The following is a 19,491-nucleotide window of genomic DNA, read 5'->3' as shown; positions in this document are numbered from 1 at the left end:
GAGGGTGAGAGAATTCACCAGAGCCAGAGCGGGGAGCAGAGCAGGCAGAAGGACCGAAGTACACTGCTGAGGGGAGCAGCGGGCGGCAGGAGAGGTCTGCGCGCCATGTGGGACCCTTTTCCGGTGGCCGGGGAGCACCCGGAGATCGAACCGGCGCCGCAGAGGCTGCGGGCAGCTTCGCAACCCAGCGCTCAACCGCTGCGCCACCGGGGAGGCCCGGCAGATACGTTTTAATGAAAGAGATGGGATCAGGGTTGAGTATAAGATGGCCACGTTATCTGTCTTCAGATGGGAGAGCACGAATCTGAGAGGCCTCAGGAGGGACTTAAGACTGAAATCTTCGCCAGCTTACCTTTGAGCTATCTCTGCTGGTCCCTGCTCTGTTCTGGGACTAGATCATGGTATGAGGTGAAAAGCAGGCTCCAGGCATCGTGGAACAGCCTGCCCTGCTCACCTTTGGAGTTGCCACCTGCCAACACCCTCGAGGCCCCATTCCCAGCCAGGTTGTAGGCAGGATGACGCCCTCCTCTTGCTGCGTCTCACACACGACTCACCATTACTGACATTGATGTATTCATTGGCTGAGAGGAGAAAATCAAGTTGGGTGGGTTCAGGTTCTTTTATATGAGAAAAGTCTTTGTGTCTTTTTTTTGGGAAAGAAAGGAAACACGTAGTTCTCGCTTTTTTGTTGTTGTTGTTAAATTAGAGGGTGCCTTCTACCTTGTAAATTCTCAAATACATATCTTGGCTTTGATTTGGTGATGACGCATGTGTGTCTGAGTGTATCTACCCTCTGGTGTTATTTCTAGTCTGAAGTGTTCAGGCTTCATGAGGGGCTGAGATTAGACCTTGGGTCTTAAGTTGCTGAGCTCTACACCAGGAGGGGCTGCCTGCACTGTGGTGTGTTATAGTAGAGCAGACGCTGAGTCGACAATTCAACTGCCTTTGCTCTTGTGCCATACCCAAGCTAGTTACAATGTGGTCATAGTTAACACTCTTATGGGGATGCAATGCAGCACCTGCACTGAATTTCAAGCAGTTTTAAAGAGAGTGACAAAGGAGGGCAAGAGTAACATGAAAGCTGTTCCCAGCTAATGCTTTGGAAACTTAGAAAGTCTACCTGACCTCTTCTGAAGACGAAGTAACTGACTCCCCTGGCCAGGGACGCCAGGTGTGCTTATGGGTCTTGACCTCCAGTTTTCCTGACATGAATACCCAGGGATGGTCTGGAATGAAATTCAACCCATAGTCAATGCCCCCCAACATTTATGGTTTGGTTGCTGACAAGACTGGCTGAGTGTGAAACAATGTTAGTGAGCACTGCATTGCTGCAAAGATTATCATAGAGGTCTTTCAAGAAAGAGGGTTCTGAAATGGTTCCAGAAAGAGTTGAGCACTGAGTCCTTCCCTCCTCTGCAGTCAGATGAGGTTTGAATCTTGGATTTGCCAGTACTTACCTGGGCAAGTATATAAAATCTCTGGGCCTCAGCACCCTAATCTGCAAGATGGGGAAAATAACAACCATGTTCAAGGTTTGTTTGTGTTAAGTGGTAGCTGAGTAAGTGCTGGGCGATCCCACCCTTCATTTCTGTGACTACAAGGAGTTCCTTCCTGGGTGAATTTTGGGAAGTGCTCACCAATTTGGACATAACACTTAGATCTGCAAGGCCTCTCCCTGTGGGGAAGAGGCAGTGATATAAAGTGTGAGTCAGTAGATGCTTTTCATCCCTGTGAACCCAATGCTTTGTCCAAATCTTCACTTGGGTAAAAATATCAGTGTTCTAAATGTTAATATTGAGTATTGCATAGTCAGCTTCCCTTCCTAGCTTCTCCTAATTTGTAAACATTTCCCAATTTTATTATACATAAGATAGGATGTTATCAAATAGTAGCTCTGTGCTTGCTTGCTGTTCATTCTGGAAAAACAGGCCTAGGAATCTGATGTCTTTTGAAAATTGCAATCAGTAAGAAACTGATGATGAATAGAGATGAAGTATAGCATAATAGTTAAAGCATGGACTCTGAATCCTAACTACCTAGACTTGCTAACTGCCTCTGCCACTTTTCTAGCTATGTGACGTTGGATAAATTATTTAAGCAGGTGGTTGCTTAGTTTACTCACCTGTTACATGGTAAAATAATTGTACTTATTTCATAGGCTTGCTGTGATAAGTAAATGAATGAAAATATATGGAAAGCACTTAGAGCAATAAGTGGTTGGTAGAAATAATGCCTATGTACTGACCATAACTAATATTATTATGTCCTACTGAAATGGGGAAGGTTATAGGCCTAGGATTCTCTGCCCTAAAGAAGAGAGCTAGCATTTGTGGGGCCTGGCAAGAGTGGGTGGCACAGAAAAGAATAGGCTTAACAAGGTATGAGCCCGACTGCCAAATCCTAATGAGATGGCCTGGTTTCCACCATTGACATTGAAATTGCCACAAGAGAGCCCCTTTAATTTAACCATCTCCATTCTAGACTCTGAGATTCTTGGACATAACCTCTCTGCCAGCCTGGCCCAAGACTTGTTTTGGTGAGAATGACATGCTAACACAGGCCTGAGTTAATAATAGGCCCTTTGTTCTGTCTCCTGGACCTCTGGGTGCCACTGTTCGGACATGTCCAGCTTGGCAGGCAGCTGGCATCTTAAGGATCCAGGTTGTTATCAGATGGCCACTCACTGAACAGAGTCCCTCCCGGCCTGTGGTGTGTGCTGCTGCGCACGTAGGCCTGCATACCTCATATCTGTCCTGGCAATTACACCCCAACCACCTCGCTCCATTCCAAGGCAGCCAGGGCCAGCTGGGACACAGTGCTTGGGGAGAGATCCAGGTATTTTTTTTCTCCTTTTGGATTCCGTAGGTATTTTCTTCTACACTTGGGCTCAGATTGCAATACCCAGCATGGGAAAGCAAATCCAAAAGGCAGGAATTGAGATGCATCTGCTCATGGTGTTGCCTTTCACTGTTCTGAAATGAAGCCAGAAGGCACTGCCTCTGCCCCCCAGGACAGAAAATCTGGAAGCAGCATGTCCTTCCCCTCTGTCCTGCAATGTATTGCATGTACCTACACACTAGAGGCATTCTGTTTGGTCTGATGTTCAGGTATATGTTTAAATACTAGTGTGGGATTCAGAGTCTGAGTGTGTAAAGTGCATGTCTGGACCCGGTCTATTGGCCAGGCCCCAGGGTTTTCAGCCCACCCAGCTGGTCCCCAAAGCTGGCCTCTTGCATCAGAAGTGATCCCACATAGTTCTCATGACAGACGGGTTATGACAACTCACCATTGGGAAATCTCCTGCTTATGGCTCTTATCTTGGCAAAGAGAACTATGATCAAAAAGTAACAGTTGGTCCCATTTAGTGAATATGTGCTGTGCTCCAAGGCACTGCTCAGGGTGCTTTACATGGTGATTCCCACAGCAGCCCCACCAGCACTCCACTGGATGTAGAGAGACCAGCAATGCTTTACACAAGAGGATGCTGAGGTGTGATGTTGGGTAACTTGCACAAGGCCGCCCAAGGAGGAGGTGGTAAGGCCATATCTGATCCGTGGCACACTCCTACCCATCACGATGCCCATTGCTATGGTGTCTCTCTGCGGGCGTCTCTCCAGGAATTAGACCAGTGCCTGAGAATGACCATCCTTATTGTTACCGTCAGTCTTATCAGCCGGCAGAGTCCAGAGCTGCTATTTGGTTGACACTTTTGGTTGATCTACTACATCTTTGATTGTAGGGACAACAACCCAAACTTGAATTACTTCCTCATTGCTTTACTCTTCTGATTCAACAACTATTTAGGGAGCATTTTCTTGGTGCCAGCATTATACTAGATCTAGAAAAGAGGGCCATGGCAGTGCACTTGTTTTCAAAGAACTTACACTCTTGCCAAATTCCAAAGGTGGCCCACAGCCCTCTGGATGGCCCCTGCCTTCATTCTCATTGTGTCAATTCCTTGCTTCGTGGTCTGTTGTTTGCTGAGCTCCCTGTTGCCTCAGAGCCTTTATAACTTCTCTTCCATCAGCTTGAAATATCCAATGCCCTTGCCTGTTTTACTCTTTCTCATTCTTCAGGTCTCAGTTTACAATTTCTCTTCTTCAGGGAATTCTCTCTCAGATTAGGTCAGGTTCCCCTATTAGTCCCCATTATAGTTCCCTTTGCTTTTAATTTTTGTAGTTATTTGATTAATCCGCCAGCTCCTTATGGGCATCAGTGATGCTTTTGTTGCTCACCATTGTATTCCCATACGAGAGGTGCTAGCTAAGCACTCTTAAGGGAATGGAGATTACTAATTATAAATTATTTATTAAAGCAAAGCCAGTCCTCTGAGAAATAGGCATCAAGACAGGATTATACATGCCAGGATTTTTTTTTAGGGGGAAGGCACAGGACAAAAAAAATAAATGGGGAGGGAAGAGGGAAGGTCATCAGACTGTTGCAGGTATCCTAGAGTGAAGGGAGGAAAGGAAGGCCTGAGAGCTCCATTCTGTGCATTCTGATATAGACTGGGGCTAAGCTGGGCAAGGTCACGGCACTAGCCAAAGCTGACGTCACAGGAGTGCTGCCTTCAGTCCCCTGGGAGAAGCCCCACCTATCCCTGCCTCACTCACTCATTGGCTGGCAGAACCTTGGCAGCTGCCTGGTAGATTCCCTGGGAGGCTGCCAGGGCTCCTGGATAAGCTCTTTAGAGGTGGGCATCTGGGGAGCTTGTTCTCCTGGCTGCCAGGTGAGAGTTTGGAAGTGATATGACTTCTGATTAATAGGGAAGAGGAAAATGTCCAAAGGTGTGCCTCTCGCAAAAGAGCAGGAAATTTACATTTTGAGGTTCGGCAAATATTTTACACATACTGTTCTTGGACACCGTGGTGGATATAGTAGGACTGACTTAGCAGTCCTCAAAAAAAAGCAAAAAAACAAAAAAACTTATTAGCTAGTTAAGAGACAAAGTAAATTCAAGTGCATGCTTCTAAAATGAAGATAACTCCACCATGTGTGACATCTGGATCCAGAGACTTCCCTGCATTCCATAGGTGCTCACCAAACGAGATTTGAATTTGAGTTTTAGAAAATAGTGATTTGTTGTCCTCCCACTTTCTCAGCTTTTCTAGTTACTTCAGTAGGACTGATAATAAGTTTTCGAAGAAACTTTTGGCCACAGAAGTGTGTTTTATTTGTAATTACTCTCATCAGCAGTCCCCTGAGGCTTTTCCTTTTAAGATCATTTCAAGTAAAAGAACCGCAGTTTAAATATGTCATCAACACAAGGAGGGGAGATTTAGTATCAAGTTACCAAGTGGAGCGCTCTCTGCGGGAAGGTTCCAGGGTTTGTGGTTGCCCAGTGAACTCACTGTGGAGTCACTTTCTGAACTTCTAACCACAAGGCGGTGTTCAATTTGTCCTGTCTTGGCACAGTCTTTGGGACAGGCCTTGCCAGGGTTCTTTGCACAGGTGAAGGCAAATGTAGGCTGTTCTTTGCACAGGTGTAGGCTCATGAGGACACTGAAGATTGGGAGTGGGGTGAGCCCTATTACCTCACTGCCAGCATAAAGGCAGCAGTCCGCTCTTGGTCTTCTCCTGCCCCTTCCCACAGCCTTATTAAATGCTGTTCTAGAATACGTGTTCCCGCTTCAATGTTGCCTCCTGATTTCACCTATTAAGATGACCTGTTTTCTCTAGGAATTGGTTTTAATTCACTATTATTTTCTGGGCAACAAACTAATAGATGCAGATATTGTGCTTCAGTATTGTAATATATCAAATGAGGGGACAGACTGGCAAAAGCATAAGATGTACACTTGAATGGATAGTGTGCTAAAAATTAGGTGATATACTTTTTTTTTTAAAGATTTATTTATTTATACAAGAACCAGGGTACAGGTCAGATACACGGGAGGGTGAGAGGATTCACTAGAGACAGAGCAGGGAACAAAACAGGCAGACTGACGAAATACACTGCTGAGGGGAGCAGTGGGTGAGACAGCAGAGGTCTGCTTCACCCTGTGGGATTCTCACCCACCAGCTGGGATCGAATCTGCCCTGCAGAGGCTGCGGACAGCTTCACATTGTGGCGCTCAACCACCTGCGCCACCAGGGAGGCCCTGCATATACTTTTAAAATATAATTTAAAAATTATATACTTAAGATTTTACTTATACAGTGGAGTATCATGGGAATGGAGAAAAAACAGGTTCTTCAGGCGAGGAGGCAAGGTAGTGTTTGATCTGGACTCAGTGTTAATTATCAGAGAAAAAGGTGAAGGAGATTCCTACTGAGAAAGCAGTAGGAGCACCTGCAGAGCATCTGCCATGTTCTAGGGAAGAAGAACTTCATAATGGCTGGAAGATAAGTAGGTCTAAGGACAGATGAGAAAAGTGGGGTGCTGGATAAACCATGGCAGACCTGGAAAACTTTTTTAAAAACATCATTCAAGAAGAGTCATTGATGTTTAATAAGCAGGGGATAAAATTTGATCTATTTAAGAAACAGTCTAGATGCAGGACAGAAATGAGGCAGAGTGACCAGTAGCCAGCACAGTGCCATAATTTAGGTGAGAGAAAAAAAACATTTTTGTAGAAATGAAAATGAGGGGCTGATCCGAGAGAGAGAATGGATGTGGGCATGGAAAAGCGAGGGTGTTGAAGGTAACTTAAGGTTCCCACTCCATGCATACTGGAGGGTAGAAAGAGGATGCTCCTGGGAAGGGGAACCCAGGAGGAAGATTTTCTAGGCTGGGACTGGGAAGCTTTTAGATTACATTGTATTTGAGGATGCTTATAGGATGTGCATCTGACCAGGGATAGGAAATTTGGATCTGGAGTCCAGGAATCTGATGAAAATTTGGGAGTTGTCGTTCTAGGGGCAATAACCAAAATGGCAAATTAGTTAGCTTCCTCAATCACTTAAGAAGGCCTGGGTTTCTGGTTGCATGAGTGAGGGCAGGTGGTCGGGGTAGGGGGTGGTCTGGTGCCAGGATGGCTAGTCCTGATCCCCACAACATAGACCTTGGATCTTTGAGATTCCAGGAAAAAAGTACATTATTTCTTAGTTCTATCTTTCTTCACTTAGCACAGTCCTCTTTGCCATCAGTTGTCCAGCTTCTAATTCTGCAAACAACAGCTGGAAAGGGCTAGTAAGGGCCAACTCAGCAGCTGTGTGTTGGGAATCAAGAAGGCGTCCAGGTCCAGGATGAAGATACTGTCTGACCACAGTTGCTGCCAAGATAAAAGGGAGGCAGGGTAGGCAGGAAGGAAGGAGAGACTCATAGGGGGTGGGAAAAAGTTGCGGACCAACTTGACTTCAGTGTGGTAAATTAAATATTCTTTAAAAACAATTTTAATTTTCTATCAATGAGATTTCACTTCATATTTTATTCTAAATCCCGGCGATTAGAAAATCAGACCCTCTGATTGGGAGTGCCCATCTTTGCACACAATCCTTGGCTTGACAGCGCACTGACAGCAGTGTGTGCTGGGGCTCCAGAGGTGGCTGGAAGCTACCTCTGGGCATGTGCCTTGAGGAGAAGCACAGAGATCTAGGAATATGTAAGGGGTTGAAAGTTCAAGAAAAGACTGTTGTCCCCCAATCTCAGTTGACAAGAGGCCTCTTTCTGGAAAGTGATTAGGGATTTTTTTTTTAAATTTGTTTATCTATGCATACAAGAGCCGGGGCACAGGCCTGAGATGCGGGCCATGAGAGGACCCACCAGAGACACAGCGGGGAACAGAACAGGCAGACTGACCGAAATACACTGCTGAGGGGAGCAGCGAGTGAGACAGGAGAGGTCTGCTGGGCCATGTGGGTTGCTCCCTGGCCAGCTGGGGATTGAGCTTGTGCTGCAGAGGCTGTGGACTGCCTCATAGTGCGGTGCTTAACCCCTTGCACCACCAGGGAGGCCCAGATATTTTTGTGTGTGTGTGTGTGTGTGTGTGTGTGTGGTTTTGTTCCTGGGCAAATATAAGTCTGAACTGAGTAAACTGAGTAACTGTTTCTCATCATAATTTGGATTACCTCTCACACTAACCAAGTGCATGTTTGTCTGAGGAGGCCAGTCCTTAGGCCTCAGAGAGGCTTAACAGACCTCCCCAAAAATCCAGGAAACTCCCTGCTAGTGGGCTCATTCCAAGTTGGAAGGCGATGACTACAGCCTCTTCCTGATGGGAAAGGGTGAGAAGAAACTGTGCCCCAGTGCCTGGGCTTCTTCAATCCGGACTGTCCTCTGGTCACTGTCGATTCTCAAAAGAGTGATGCCCCACTATCCCTCTCTCAGGTAAATTTGGAAATTTCAGGAGACTTTTGGTTGTACCATGGAGGGAAGGGAGAAGTACTACTGGCTTCTAGTGGGTAGAGTTCAGTGATGTTGCTGAACATACCTCACTGACAGCCCCCCATGAAGAATTACCTGAGCTGAAATACCAGTTGTTCCCTGCAGCACAGTCAACTCTAAGTGAAACTGTTCTTTCACTAAATGGTGTTTGTTCCCAAGTAGAGAGTTGACAGATCTTTCATAGGTGGGTAGAGGATGGTGAACCATCACTCCAGAGAGCTGGGGGAAGAGAAGAGGGTAGGCCATATGTAGCCTTTGCCAATTTCCTGGTATCAACATTCTCACCATTACATTTGATACCAAACTACCAAAGTGATGTCTTTAACATGGAGTTGGGAAGATTTACATAGAGTAAGCTCCCAGCAGCCATGATAAGCCAGCTCCAGAATTTACCTGGGGCCCACTGATTTTCAAATCTTGGATAGAACAAGCAAACAAGAACACTTTCCCACAAATGAGTGTGGTTTTCAGTGGCATGCCAAGACTTATTGGACCCGAAGGTAAAAGCATAAATCAGTAATACTAATTCTGCCTTTATTTAAAATTGGGAAATTGTGTTCATGGATTTTTTGCATTAATTTTGATTTTTAAAATTATTGCATTAAATAGTATTTATTTTACCTTTATTTCCTCCTCCATTTTAGTTGTCTCTTCCTTGTCTTCTCCCTTTTTACCTTTTTGTCATTAATTGCAAAATGGTTAAGCCCTTAGAGTCAGACTGTACAGGTTCCAATTAGCAAATTGCTCTTGCTTACTAACCATATGACGTCAGGCAGGTAAGTGCCTGACATAAAAGTTCTTGCTATTTTATATATGTATGTGTAATATTTTTTGCATATATATATATATATATATACATATGAACACAGTGAGTGTCTACTTTGTTTCAGCACATTGCTAATCTTGTTGCATATCTCACTTAATCTGCACACTTGTGCATGTACACACAGAACATGAGATTTCTGGATGAGGAAACTGAGGCCTAAAGAGGCTAAGTAATATGCCCAAAGGCACAGCCAGTGGTGGGGCTGGGATACATACTCAAGTCTGTGTGATTCTGGAAGTTGCCTTCTTGAACCTCATGTTGGGGGCCAAGCCGATGCATAGCTCCCTGATTGGCAGTGTGGTGGGTCTGCTATTGGAGCACCTATCATTGTGAGGGTCTCTGGGCACCACTGGTGGACTCCTATGTGTCACTCCCAGGCACAGTGCAGAACCTGTGTTCCCAGTCAGACAATTGCCAACCATCACAGGGCAAAGCTGAAAAGTGTAGATTTCATTAGGGGGAATTTTAAGCTTCCTGAAGAGAGTTATTAAGGAAAGATGGATTCTGTGTCTGCAACATCTTGTTAAAAGTGGAATGGCGAGAAGTGGCGACGTGCTGGGAGATCCACAGTTGATCAAATATTCTTCCACTAAATTAAACTTCTTACTTAGAAAATTCCGATTTGTCGTTAACTGCTGTATGTGCAACTCCAGAGGCCCCATTCATCGACTGCAGTGTGACTGGCGCTGTGGAGCTGGGTGACAGCTGACTCTGCCTCTTGAAGCCTCATCAGGCTCTTTTCAGTACAAAGCAAAGGCGGTGCCAGTCCAGCTCTCTCTGAGGCCAACCCTGATGACAGCTGCTTTTCTTTTAAGGAATCCTCAGCAGACCTGGAGGGCAACTATGAGAAGCACACTCTGGCTGTGGCACACACCATGGGGTCTGCTGTTCAGGACAGATGGTGTGACAAATGCTGTTCCACAAGTGTCCTCCATTAGCTCTGCCTGTTATGCTCCTTCATGGCATCCCGTACTTTTCCAGAAAGCACGTATCACAGCTCTGTAATAATGCAACTATTTGACTGATTGTTTACCACTTGTCTGCTCTCCAGACTGTAGCTTCAAGAGGTCAGGGCCTGAGTTTACTTTGTTCATTGCTATGTCTCTAGCACAAAGCCTTGCCCTCACTAAGTGGTATCTTAGTAGATGCAGTGAATCAAAGAAAAACAATGAGTGCATACCTGTATTCAGAAGACCAAAAATCAAGGCTAGACAGGCTTCAGAGTCCCCCTTCCTTTCCTAAAAAGTTGAAGGCAGAAATTCTAGTAGGATGACCAAAGCAGGGTAGGAATAACATCAGATCATGCTTTCCTAGAAAGGAAACCTTAAATCTTATAGATCTCTTTGATGGAGTAAAAAACTGCTTTCCAAAATACTCTATTCATCATGTAGGATGACAAGCTATTTTATAGCTTGAGACTGTCAAGGGTGATGTGAAGTCGTGGGCCTCAGGGGGCTCTTGTGGCCCTGACAGACTGCCCCTGACAGTCTGACAGCTCCTGCTCTCAGACCACCTTGAAATGGCAGGAAGCTGCCCCGCTGGCCAGGCCGAGCGCTGGGACTGGACTCTGGCATGGAACTCCTAGACGGAAGCCACAGGGAGTAGAGAGACAACGGCAACTCCCGGTTTTATCCAAGCTCTTACTGTTTTGATTCAATGCCCTAGGCAGGCAAGAAGCCGCAGAGAGGTAGCACATGCTAAGCAAAATTTAATTTTAAACTTCACCTCTTAGATTGTCCATACTCATTAGGAAAATTGTCACGGGCTTACAGTTACAGTTCGAGTGTGTCAAGCAAGTTTCATTTTATTTTGAAAGTAGCCAGCTTTTAAGAACCAATGGACCCTATTCTGAAATACTATAAGAAAGAAAATATCAAAATCAACAAACAACTATGAACCAGAGACACTCTATGGGGGGTGTGGGGGTGGGGAAAGGAGGGATTGGGGTCAAAATAAGGGGGTTGTAATTGTATGGGGAATATAAAAATAAAATTTAAATAAATAAAAAAAGAACCAATGCACCGTATTCTGAAATGAACCCTTCTTTATGGGAGAGTACCACTCCTCAGGATGACAAAATGAACTAAGAGATAAGAAAGGGTGGCTTTGCTGCGAGGCCACTGCCAGTCAGGGTAAGCATGATTCAGAGAGGATAGGTTAGTTAAAGGAGGCAGCAACTTCACAAATGGAAAGGGAATCTCATTTCATTAAGGATGTACAGGAAACTTCCTGTCATCCTGAGGGCTTACGGTATGCAGATGACAGGCAGGGCCCCACCCCTGCTGTGAGTGCAGGGTTATGTGAAGGATTCCACTGCCTGGCCACCATTAAAAACTTTCTCTGCATGCGCTTACCTGTGAATGTGTGTATGTTTAGTTTAAGGGTTTCAAAGGATATGTTGGTAGTAGTTTAGAGAGTAAAGCATATAATTGCTGTGTTTCTACATGGAGCTGTTAGGAGGAAAATACATAAGAAGAGATGATTATGTTTGAAAAGTGCTTTGAGATCCTCTGATGAAAGGTAATTAAAAGCAAGAGACGTGGTTCCGGCATGTGTGCTAACAATGTGTGATTACATGTTAGAGTGGGGCTAGACTCTTTCAAGTACATTCCTCTTCTATGTCTCCGAACAGGAAACTCTATGCTGGGGAGTGAGGGCGTGGGGATGGGAGAAGGGTTAGAAGGAAGAGATGATGTCGGAGCAAAGCTTGTGGTGTTTCACATGAACCAGGAGGAAGAGTGCCTGGAACCCCAGGTCTGTGCAGAAGTTGCACATCTGAGCTCTGCTGACTGTGAGGGCAGTCTGTTTGTTCAGCCTTTACCAAAGGAGTCCATGACTACCGTAGCATCACAGTGGAAACCACCTTCAGTTTTGCAAGAGAGCTGCAGAATTGTTTGTTGTTGTGTTAATATTTGTTTAAGAGTCACTGATCACTAAAACCTTTGTTATTCTCTGCATTTATGGAGAAGTTTCACTTAGAGAGCTCCACATCTCTTCCTCAGCAGTCTTATTTTGAGAGGAGGAGCCCTCTCTAATATCCAGTTTGTAGCAGCTAGGAGCAGGCTGCCTCCCAAGCCTGCAGCTGTTCTGGGGGCAGTGGTATGTGGTGCTTGGGCCTCTGATTCCAGAGCTAGCTGAATTCTGGATCTGTTGCTACTAAACACAGGACATTGGGCAAGTTACTCAACCCCTGGGAGTCAGAATTTCCTCATTGGTGAAATAGCATAGGAAGGGTATCTTCCTCTGGGTTACTGTGTGAGCATTAAAGAGTAATTAAGTATAATACTTTCATGGGACCTGCTACATAGGAAACATCAAATAAGCATTTGCTTCTACTGCTACTGCTATTTCCTAAGAAACTATGGGCTGACTTAGAGCAAATACTATGATTATTATTGCCACCATAATTATTAATTATTAAAATTATAATTTTAATAATTATTAAAATTATTCTGAAGAAACCAAGGAGGATTTAAAAAATTATGTTTGGCAATCTCCCACTTCTGTTCTCAGCTAATCCCTTTTTCTTTTGCTCTAAATTTCTGATGCATTACTCTGGCATAAAATCTTAGTTATGTGTTGAACATGTCCCCTATGAGTGAAAGTTATTTAAGGTACAGATACCTACAAGGATCATCTCACACTTTCAAAGGGGACTGGAAGCTTTACATTTATAAGAAAAACAAAGTAATAAAAAAATCCCATAGGTTTTAGAACTTTGAATTTGGACTTCAAGGAGACATCTAGTTCCAATTTAGAACAGGCAAATGATTCCCCTTGGAGACGGGCGTAGCTGGTTGGTGGCAGAATAGGCCTGGAGCCTTGGGTAACTTAGAAGAAAAATGTGAACATGAGGAAGAAGCTGTGACTCCTTGTAAAGCTGCTTCGACTGGACGGCTCTGTGGACTGTATTGTCAGTCTCCCGTGTGTTATAAGATCACCTGTGAAATTTTTGGGGGGTGTGTTGCTAAGGATGTCATCCTGATTCTCTTTGTGAAGACACTTGAGGGACCAGATTTCCCCACTGTAAGTACCAGGTCATTGGTGCTGCTGCTTCTTCTTTTTAAAGATTTATTTATTTATGCATATGAGAATGGGGGCGCAGGCCAGAAGTAGGGGGTGATGAAAGGATTCACCAGAGACAGAGTGGAAAGCAGAACAGGCAGACTGACTGAAATACACTGCTGAGGGGAGCAGCAGGTGAGTCACAGAGAGGTCTGCTGTGCCATGTGGGTCACCTCCCTGCCCTGGGATTGAACTCATGCTGCAGTGGCTGGTGATAGCTTGATAGTACTAAGACATAACCCCTTGTGCCACCAGGGAGGCCCCCACTGGTGCTTCTTGAACAAACTGTTTTGTTTTCATCTGATAAACACCATGAACTTTTAATGTGATAATTGATCATGTGATTGATGGATTTTGTATTGGCTATCAGGAAGTAGAAGAACAAATTTACATTCTATCCAGAGATAGAATAAAAGTCACAGTAGGGGGCCTCCCCGGTGGCGCAGCGGTTGAGCGCTGGGTTGCGAAGCTGCCCGCGGCCTCTACGGCGCCGGTTCAATCCCCGGCTGCTCCCCGGCCACTGGAGGAGGGTCCCACATGGCGCGCAGACCTCTCCTGCCGCCCGCTGCTCCCCTCAGCAGTGTACTTCGGTCCTTCTGCCTGCTCTGCTCCCCGCTCTGGCTCTGGTGAATTCTCTCACCCTCCTGCGCTTCTGACTGTACCCAGTGCATGTATAAACAAACAAACAAAAACTAAATAAATAAATAAATAAAAACATGCCTCTATTTAAAAAAAAAAAAAGTCACAGTAGGTACTGTAAATTACAGATGTTCATGAAGGCTGAAACCTTTGTAGCCAGTTTTCCTAAACTGTTGTTTTCTACTACAAAACAATAGGATTCTCTGACACAATGAGTATTTCTTGGGGGAAAAAGAAGTTTTAGGTCCTTTATGTCACATACTTTATCTCCTTCTAGAATATTCAGGATGATATTTTCTTAAAGGTTCTGAGAAATCTGCCAGTTGAACATCAAAACAAAAGGAGCTTTTAAAACTTCGTTTAACTCTGCATTTGTAAAACTTAATAGACTACAAAACGTTTTAAATACATTATCTTACAGGTCTCTAGTTTTTATAAAATAAGATTTGGGTATCATATTTCAGCAATCTATAATAAATCATTTTACTGGATTCATATTAGTAAAAAAGTTTGTCTTGGCAGTGCAAAATTTAAGCATTTCTACCTCTGTGTAGGAGGGAGTGAGTTCATGAGTGTACACTGGAGCAGATGACTGATGAAGTCTCTTTGAGCTCTAATGTTTAATGATTCCTGATTTAAAAAATGAAGAAAATTTTTTCAAGAGTGTCCATTCATAGAAATTAAGTTTTCTAAAATTAAGACTTAAATTAGATATTAGAACATTGTATAGCATTTCTGGTATTGTTGATCCACATCTAATCTAAGATTTCTTTAAGAATCATGTTTATAAGAACAATTCCCAGGGATGTTTCAAAGATACAAATTTTCTTTTGAAAAGCATCGAAGTCAAAGAGGTAAGATTTTCATCTGGACTCCTATTTTGGTATAAAAACTACAACTCCCACCCCCCTTTCTGCTTGATAATGGCTTGCAGAATGGGGGTGAAGCAATTTCATGGTGTATCTCTAGGACTTGTGCAACTAGATTTATTCCTCAAGCACATGGCCCACTCAGAGGTCACTTTGCTCATTCACAGGCACCCTTGTCTTTAAGACACCTTCCCCTCTACTCTCTAGTAAGACCCAAAAACCAAAAATCAACAAGAACCTCAAGCCCTGGTCATGTATGTGTTACATGGGCAGGAACCTGGCATTTTCCTCAGATGACATACCTAGCTTGTGGAGTTTTTTTTTTTTAATATTAATTTTTTTTAATTTTTTACATCATTATTCATTTTAAAACAATATTTGCTTCCCCCCACCCCCTCAGGTATAGCCCCCATAGAGTTTCCTTCACCAATGCACCCATGCACCATCACCTCAGTCCCCTGTGTGCCTCCCTCCCTCTGATCCCTCCCCCTCCTCCTCCCCTGCAGGATGTCTCTGATTTATAATTGTCTGTTTTTGCTTTGTTGTGTTTTGTACTGTTATTATTTTTTTATACTGATGTCTTACTGGGTTTCCCTATATCCCTTCTCTAAGTGAAACTATCCGATATTTTTCTTTTTCCTTCTGGCTTATTTCACTGAACAAAATTCCTTCTAGCTCTATCCACATTGCAGCGAATGGGATGAGTTTATCTTTTTTGATTGCTGACTGTGAAGTTGTCTCCATCCCCTTGACCAGTGAGCCCAACCCAAGGGGAATGGCAAGGTGAGATCACCTTGAAAGGAGGCCACAGGTGTGGGGAGCAAGGATGCCTCTCTGCTCAGGCGCTCGGTTGATACCCAGCTTCTTCAGCGGGCTCCTGGATGTGTCACTGGAATTTGATTGATTTTCTGTTTGTGTGTGACCTCTGATTTTGTTGTTTCTCAAGGTTGCTTCTCTCTCTGATTATATTTCTTCGCTTTACTCTCTCTTTGACCTATAGTCCTTTAGTTAGGACTGGATGCCTACTATGTATCAGGCATTGTGTCTGGGAAATGCATATGCCCCTGTCCTTACCCTAAAGGAACATTTGAAACAGTTTCCATTTTGTGCCAGAGACTCCACAAGAGCCATGTAGAAAAGACCAGGGAGGCAGCATGGAAGTGACATTTGAGTCATGTCTTGGAGAATGTGTTGGGCCCTGATTTTTCTATTAGTAGAATTACTTTTTCCGCCTAATGGCAAAGAGCCTGTTAGAAGGGGAAGTATAAACCAATACCTTGTTTTGGAATAACTCAGGAGACTAATGGAAAGAATCTCTTAGCTTAAGGGCAGACTTTTCAAACAATTCAGTGATTTTAACCATTTCAGTTATTGGAGGACAAGACCATCTATCTGGAAAGTAGACTTAATCTCAAGTTTCCTTGATATGAAGATGGTCTAGGGGTTGGTCTTGATTTTGGAAATTTCTAGAATTAGCTTGGCTCCATCTTCACTGTGCCTAGCCAAAAAAAAAAAAAAAAGACATCTTTAAATTGTCATATAAATGAAAAAAAATAAAGTTCATCACTGAAGAATTGTTTCAATTTAAATATCAGAGGAAATTTTACAAAGTCTAAGAGTATATAGAAGAAATCAGATCCTTTAATTTTCTGTTCCCTAAAAATCTGACAGTGGAACATGGTTAGCTGGTGGGCAGAATTTTTTCAAGTTATTTTTATGAAAACTCCCTGGGCATCAACCGTGTGACATAGCATCCGTTACTTTCCTGGTTATGCAAATTGTTCTCTAATTTCATGTTAATAAAAACTCCTATTTTTAGCCAAATGCTCCTTTTTTTTTTTCAGCATTAGTACTTTTTATCTCACCTTCCCACCAAAATCCAAATAGTGATGATTTTTGTGTTTATTATATCCAGACCTGGTAGTACCTTGATCTTCTATTCTGAGCTGGAGACAGTATCTATCCTTCCAACTGATTTTCCAGACTCAAGTAGAAGCCTTAACCATCAAAGAGGGGGCTGGCTTAGCATTGGGAGGTAGCATTTTTAATTCCAGTTTGAAACTTACAACATGCTATTTCCTGACCAAAGGGTTTTGCTCCCCACCGTCTATTATTGTATCTTCTCTCATGATATTTCAATAGGTACATGTGACTCCAACACCAAACCCCAAACTCCTGGAGAACAAGGAATGTGTCTCATTTATCTTTGTATCCAATAGCTTATCACATAAAGGATGTGCTTAAGAAACATTGGTTAAATATGTACTTATTGGACTATCAAATGTAAGTTTCCCTGTGCAAGAGGTGAAAAAGAGAAAGTACTATGGACATAAGTCTCAGAACTTGACTAATAATATTTTTTTAGGGCAGATCAAAGACTCTCCTCATAAATAAACTAAACGTGAATTCCTCCCCAGTGTGATCCAAGGATCCTGATTTACTTTGTGTTCTGGGACATTCTCCTTTAGGATTTATGGATCATATACTGTCTCAAGAAAGATGAAATCTAAGCTGTAAAGTGAGAGGCCTTGACCTTCGGTGGAAGGCTGAAGCAGAGCTGCTTCAGTATTTCTTGTCTGAAATCCCAGTAACACACTAGCTGCCATTTACTAAGCTTCTACTCTGTGCCAGACATTCAAGCGTATGATCTCATTTAATCCTCCCAAGGATTTCAAGGCTTAGAGGGGTTAAATGGCTTCCCTAAGGCCACATAAGTAAACATGCCTAAAACTAAACCTATGAACAAGCCTCCCCCAAACTTGGCATTCTCCCAGCATTCCCGGTCTCAGTAAATAAAAATTTTACATCCTGTTTTTTTAGTGAGAAATCCTCTATGTGCAGCTTCCGAGTCCTATAGAGTAATGTCCACCCATCTCTAGGCTCCTGGCATGGCTTCTGTTCCAGTCCCAGCTACCATCGCCCTTCCACGGACATTCAGTAACCTCCTCTATAGTCTACCTTGCTCTCCTCAAATCTGTTCCTCACCAGAAAGCTTGAGTGGTCATCTTAAAAGTTACATATGGCCATGTAATTTTCCTAATTATAATTCTCCAGTTATTTTTTGATTCACTCTTAGAATAAAGACCAAAGTCTGTTACCATGCCCCCCAGGCTCTGCCAATCTGGCCTCTATGGCTGCACCATTGTCCTCTCATTTTCTCGGCTTTGCCTACATTGGCTATTCCATCAATCTAGAATGCTCTTCCCTTCCCTTTCATTGTCTAGACCGAAGCCCATTCAATTGATGGAATTCATCTCTATAATTGCTTCCTCAAGAGAATTTGATGTATTTTTATGGCAGTGTATGCCTCTCTTCCATCGTTGTATGCTTACTTGCTTAATTATTTGATTACTATCTGCTCTCCCATAAGTTATGTGAGGTCAGAGCCCATGTCTGTTTTCATCCACTGGACCCTAGCCCAGAACCTGAAAGGTAGTGAATGCTGATAAATATTTGTTGCCTAAATTAGTGCACTGACAGCTGATAGATGGCAGACCAGGGATTTGAACTGAAAAGTTGTTTGGCCCACAGATGGTCACAATTATCAAATTACCTGAGGTGTGAAGACAGAGGAATGTCGAGGCAGGGGTCTGGGATGTGCAGGAAGGGGTGGTGGATGGAACTTGTGGTCATTGAATACTCGCAATGCACCAGCACTGTTCCGAGCACTTTATGTTCATTTTTGCAATTAGCCTCTCTCTACAAACCTTTGGGAGTTTAAGTGAATTGTCTAAAGTCACCCAGAAATAAAGTGATACTCAGTTCAAGTCCAGGCCATTTGGCTCTTGACCCACATTCGTCTGCTGTTCTCCCATCCTCTCTCCCCACCACTCCTCACGCCCTATGAGTCCCTCTCATAGGGACTTGATTTCTCTCTTTTTCTTTCAAAGCTGCACTAGTTTCTTTTTTTTTTCTTTTTTTTTTTTTTTTATAGAGGCATGCTTTATTTATTTGTTTGCTGGTTTGTTTGTTTGTTTTGTTTATACATGCACTGGGTACAGTCAGAAGCGCGGGAGGGTGAGAGAATTCACCAGAGCCAGAGCGGGGAGCAGAGCAGGCAGAAGGACCGAAGTACACTGCTGAGGGGAGCAGCGGGCGGCAGGAGAGGTCTGCGCGCCATGTGGGACCCTCCTCCGGTGGCCGGGGAGCAGCCGGGGATCGAACCGGCGCCGCAGAGGCCGCGCGCAGTTTCGCAACCCAGCGCTCAACCGCTGCGCCACCGGGGAGGCCCTGCACTAGTTTCTTTTTCCTTTAATTTATTATCTCCCTTCTCCTCCTTTATCTCTTTTCTCCTGTACTCCGTCCTCCCTTCCTCTCTCCCTCCTAACTCCATTAGTGATAAGGACCATGGCATTATTTACCTGAAACATGTATTTCAGGAAGCTTTCTCTCAGCTTCCTGCATACTTTGCAACTTCGTAGAACAAAAAAGCATTACAAATATCTAAGCTTGCGTGCCCTTACTTTTATGATTGGTTGTAGATAGAGTTTAAAAATCATTTCTGATTTTGAACTTTTAATTTGGACTAATACAAGTAGTAAAAGCAATATAAAGAAAGGGAAGTATACTTTAAGCCTGTCCTCTTTTCCCCGAGAGAAATACCACTGGAAATTGTGGAGAAGCTTCTCAAATAAAAGTAGGTCCTGCTATTGCCTGCTCTTCCCTCCACATTTCATCTCTTTTCTTTAACTCTCTGAAGCCTCTCTTGGGACACTAGTGATCTAAAGAAAGAATGGAGTGTTCAGGCACCAAGTTCTGCAGAGAAC

Source organism: Talpa europaea (assembly GCF_964194135.1).
Source record: "Talpa europaea genome assembly, chromosome: 8".
Taxonomy (NCBI): Eukaryota; Metazoa; Chordata; class Mammalia; order Eulipotyphla; family Talpidae; genus Talpa; species Talpa europaea.
The sequence above is the reverse complement of the archived record's forward strand: the minus strand, read 5'-3'. Positions refer to the sequence as shown.